Below are 5,704 nucleotides of genomic sequence, written 5' to 3'. Positions count from 1 at the left end.
TTGAGACCAGCCTGGGCAGTATAGCAAGACCCTGTCTCTAAAAACAAAACAACAACAAAAACAACCTTAGACACTAACTGCTATTATCATCCCTGATTAAAAGCTTTGAGTGACTAATAAGATAATATCTAAACTCCAATCTGTTTTATTTCAAAGTTCATAGCTCAAATCATTCAATGACTTAAGATCAAAACTTTGATAAGAGGTGGCACAGGGGACCATGGGAGTCTGTAAGAGAAAGTGACCAACATGCTGGGTTAGGGAATGCTTCCACAGAAAGGAAGAGGAGGGACACTGGAGTTGGGTGACTTGTGGCAGCCTGACTCAGCCCTCAGGCTTTAGCTCACCAAGGAAGGAGCAAAGGCAAGGAGAAACTAATACTAACTGAACACGGACAATATGCCCATTGCTGTAATCCATTTCACCCTCAAAACAACGTGGGAGTTAGGTGCTATTTTTTTTTTTTTTTTTTTTTTTTTTTGAGACAGAGTTTTGCTCTGTCACCCAGGCTAGAGTGCAGTGGCGTGATCTCAGCTCACTGTAACCTCCACCTCCCAGGTTCAAGCAATTCTTGTGCCTCAGCCTCCTGCGTAGCTGGGATTACAGGTGCACGCCACCATGCCCAGATAATTTTTATATTTGTAGTAGAGATGGGGTTTTGCCATGTTGGCCAGGCTGGTTTCTAACTCCTGGCCTCAGGCAATCCACCTGTCTCAGCCTCCCAAAGTGCTGGGATTACAGATGTGAGGCACTGGACGTGCAGCCTAGGTGCTACTTCAAGTCTCATTTTATAGATGAGGAAGCCAAGAGGTGAATTGACTTTCCCAAGATGGCAGGCGCACGCCTGTAATCCCAGCTACTCAGGAGGCTGAGGCAGGAGAATCGCTTGAACCTGGGAAGTGGAGGTTGCAGTGAGCCGAGATTGCACCACTGCACACCCGCCTTGGTGACAGAGCAAGACCCCATAGAGGGGAAAAGAAAGACTGAAAGTACATTGCAAAGAATTTCTAGAAATGAAAAATAGTCATTTAAGTTTTAAAACCAGTAGAAGGGCTAAACAACCAATTAGGAACAGGTGCAGCGGCTCACACCTGTAATCCCAGCACTTTGGAAGTCCAAGGCGGGTGGATCACCTGAAGAGTTTGAGACCAGCCTGGCCAACATGGTGAAACCCCATCTCTACTAAAAATACAAAAATTAGCCAGGTGTGGTGATGAACGTCTGTAATACCAGCTACTTGGGAGGCTGAGGCAGAAGAATTGCTTCAACCTGGAAGGTGGAGGTTGCAGTGAGCTGAGATCAGGCCACTTTACTCCAGCCTGGGCAACAAAGAGAAATGAACAAAAATGAACACCATCTTGTGGTAATAATCATTCACTACAACTACTGTCAGTCACCTCCAAAACTGCAGTCCCCTCTCCAGTGACTCACCAACCATTACAAACCAACAGGTCAAATTCTTTCTCACAGTATGAAGTAATCCCTGGTAACCCCCCAAAGTCCAAGAAATCAGGGAACTCAGTGCAAAACAAAGCAGACCTTTAGGCCTTAGGAGAACCTGCCACTGAATCTCGGGGCTTCACGAGAAGGACAGAAATATCCCCCAAAAAAGGGTGTGTGACACCTTTGTTTTGTGTTCCTCAAGGGATTTCAGTGCTTCTAGAAGTCCCTTTTAGATTTCTTTATGAGGTATCAAAGGTAGCAAAAAAAGAAAGTGTAGTAGAAATAAATTGTAGGATAAGTATTAGAGAAGCCAATTTGAGGAGATTTTAAACTGCCCAATAAGGTCAATGAGGTTTTACATTTTTCTCAACAAAAGTTATGCCAACAAGGAGGAAACAACAAAGAAATGAAACATCGATGTTTAAAAAAGGGGTTCATTTGACGGAAAAAAATTACTCAGGGAATCAATAAAATCCAAAAGAGAAAAAACAAATAGGTCTTTAAAAATATATTTAACTTAAATATCAGCTTTTAATTCAGCCAAATTTTGAACCTAAAGCTCATTAAAATAACCAACAAATAACCAAAAAAATCTTCTCAAATGAAAACAGAAACCAATAAGCCTCTTTTTGACTTAACCAAAAATTCATAAGTTGTCTTTAAAGAGGTATAGCAAAGCTGTCCTCACAAAATCTAGGCCCACTCCCCAAAGACAACTAAGAGAAAAAGGAGACTTAGATTAACTTCTTAAGACTGGCAATAGTCAGTAGGCTAGCTGCAAATGAGGTCCAACTAATGTTTTGTCAAGCCATCTTGTTTTTTTGGTTTGTTTTTTTTGTTTTTGTTTTTGTTTTTAATGGAGTCCTCAAGCTTTTGGTTGTCTCTCTACACAAGCAGACACGATAACTTGCATTACCCTAACAGGAAGTAAGCCAAACCAAGTTCTCAGTTCACAAAACAGTATGACAAAAAACAAAAAAAAACAAAAAACAAAAACCAAAAAACAAACAAACAAAAAAATAGCTGTTCATGAAAGGGAAAAGGATCAATAACAAATAGATTCGTAAAATACTCAAGTCACACAAATATCAAACTAAGTTTTATACACTTCCCTCACTCCTCCCAGAGTTAAAGGATTTATATCTCTAAAGAACTGGTTTCTTGACCAAAAATCAAACATAGGCTTCAGTAGTAAAACTGAGGAATCCTAACCACCAGACTACATGCTGGAGTATCTTCTTTGTAAATCATTCAGAGGTTACAAAGCACAGGAAGTTCGAGATTTTGGTTTAAATCTGATTTCTTTTTTCTCTTTCAAAAGTCTTGCCAAGTGAATTTCTAAGTCTATTTCCCTTTTGTATGTATTCGTAGGTACCAATAAGATGGCTGTTTAGAACAAGAGCTCTTTAAAAATTTTTCCTTATTAAAACACAATTCATTCCTTATGTAAGTGACCTGAGCCAATAAGACTTTTTCATAGGAAGTCCTAAAGGTAACTTTCCAGATTCAGAATATAATGGACAAAAGGAGCATTTTTTTTGTTGGGAACAAAAGATGCAGCCTCTCATCCCCCAAAACAATTCACTTCCACAAGTAGATTAAGAAAGCAAAATACTCTTGTAGCCACAGATAGTTAAGAGTCGTGTTTACACATAGAATGAGTTTTGCATTCCACAAAGGAATGCTGGCTCCCAGTCATAGAATCTAGGACACTGAATAGGTCCTCCCGGGATTTAGTTTTCCTAAGATTAACCAGGCAACAAGACTTAAGACTACAAAAGCCCTTTATGGAGAGAAATTACTAAGACAAATACCCCTGAGGGCTTTGCACATTTAAAACAGAGTGGGAGGCTTAAGATCTTATGTGTTTCAGTCTCCAATCTTTTCAGACTAGTCACCAGAAGTGACCAAAAATTATATCCCCCAGATAGTGAGTCCAAGAGTGTTTTTACTTGGTCACAAGTAAAGCTCTCCAGGACATGAACAAGACCAGAGAGGAACCTCTGTCTCAAAAAAAAAAAAAAAAAAAAAGAGAGAGAGAGAGAGAAATATTGAACAGAAAGATGGAGCTGAAAAAGATTACCCATAATGTAATATAGAGAAATGAAATCATAGATGTAAAAGAGAGATTCAGATACTTGAAGGATAGAAAGAAAAAAAATCCAACGTTTGCCTAACAGGAATTTCCTAATAGGAGGAAATACTGAGAATAAGGGAGAGGCAGTATTTGAAAGAAATGACTGAGAATTATCCAGAATTGATGAAAGGCAAGAGTTCTGATACAAAATTAGCTGGGCGTGGTGGTGCATGCCTGTAATCCCAGCTACTCTGGAGGCTAAGGCAGGAGAATTGCTTGAACCTGGGAGGTGGAGGTTGCGGTGAGCCGAGATCGCGCCATTGCACTCCAGCCTGGGCAACAAGAGTGAAACTCTGTCTCAAGAAAAAAAAAAAAAAAAAAGAGTTCTCATATTTAGGAAGCCTGAATGTACTCTAACAGGATAAATGAACATATATTCATACCTAAACACCAGAACAGCAAAAGCAAAGAAATGTTAAGATCTGGAAAAAATGGGTAGTGGGGATATGAATGTCATATTATTGACTCTAGTCTTATTCAATGTATTATTCACTAGAATATGCTCGGAGTGATGAATGTGTTCTGAGACTAGGTAGTGATGATGGTTGCACATTAAAAAAATGGATAAAATGCAATGAGAGCACGTGGACACACGGAGGGGAATACACACTGGGGCCTGCCTGGTGGGCAGCCCAGTGAGGGGGAGTGCATCAGAACAGCTAATACAGGCGGGGCTTAATGCCTACGTGATGGGTTGATAGGTGCAGCAAACCACCATGGCACACGTTTACCTATGTAACAAACCTGCACGCGTATCCCGGAACTTTCTTCTTCTTTTTTTTTTCTTTTTTCTTGAGACGGAGTCTGTTGCCAGGCTGCAGTGCAGTGGCTCGATCTCAGCTCACTGCAACTTCGCCTCCCAGGTTTAAATGATTCTCCTGCCTCAGCCTCCTGAGTAGTTGGGATTACAGGCACGCGCCACTATACCCAACTCATTTTTGTATTTTTAGTGGAGTTGGGGTTTCACCATGTTGACCAGGATGGTTTCAATCCCTTGACCTTGTAATCCTCCTGCCCTGGCCTCCCAAAGTATTGGGATTATAGGCGTATAGGCGTGAGCCACTGTAATGCCCGTTTGTTCCCCAAAGAAGACCACCAGAGTCCAGAGTCAAAGCCAAGCGGCAAGGATCTTTTACTGCAAGTTCGAACTTGGTCCCTCCATTCCACAGCATACAAGAGGGCCCCGAACAATGCGAATGCTTGCCTTTTATAGCCCGATGTAAATAGGATACGTAAAGTTACAGAGGAACAAGGGAATTCTTTTGGTTACAGCACTACAATTGGTTAACATTTTAAGTTATACATTTAGCAGTTTTCTATTGGTTCCCGCGCTTTCAGTAAACCCACGAACGGTTGTGTCCTTATCGGAGACTTTCCAGGTGGTGTTTTTCTAAAGTTGAGATATATGGTAGTCTCTGAGTTGAGAAATGTGTTTGTACTGGGCTCAGGAAGTTGAGAGATATATGGTGGGATGTGTTTGTACTGGGCCTGTTTGTGTTGAGTCTGGGGCTGAGGAATGTGCCTGTTTTCTTTCACCACCGCTCCTGGCCTGTATCTCGGAACTTATATATACATATACATATATATATGTTTTTTTTTTTTTTTTTTAGACAGTCTCATTCTGTCTCCTAGGCTGGAGTACAGTGGCATGATCTTGGCTCACTGCAACCTCTGCCTCCCAGGTTCAAGCAATTCTCCTGCCTCAGCCTCCCAAGTAGCTGGGATTACAGGTGCACGCCACCACGCCTGGCTAATTTTTGTATTTTAGTAGAGACGGGGTTTCACCGTGTTGCCCAGGCTGGTCTTGAACTCCTGAGCTCAGGCAATCCGCCTGCCTCAACCTCCCAAAGTGCTAGGATTACAGGTATGAGCCACCACACCAGGCCAAAATATTTTTTTTAATGGTTAAATGGGAAATTTTATGAGTTTACAAAAATTAAAAAAATTATACCAGCTGGCCAGGCACAGTGGCTCATGCCTGTAATCCCAGCACTTTGGGAGGCAGAGGCAGGCAGATCACAAGGTCAAGAGATCGAGATCATCTTGGTCAACACGGTGAAACCCCATCTCTACTAAAAATACAAAAATTAGCTGGAGTCTAAACCTGTACTCCCAGCTGCTCCG

The sequence above is a fragment of the Chlorocebus sabaeus genome, chromosome 2, assembly GCF_047675955.1.
Source record: "Chlorocebus sabaeus isolate Y175 chromosome 2, mChlSab1.0.hap1, whole genome shotgun sequence".
NCBI lineage: Eukaryota > Metazoa > Chordata > Mammalia > Primates > Cercopithecidae > Chlorocebus > Chlorocebus sabaeus.
This window is presented reverse-complemented; position numbering follows the sequence as displayed.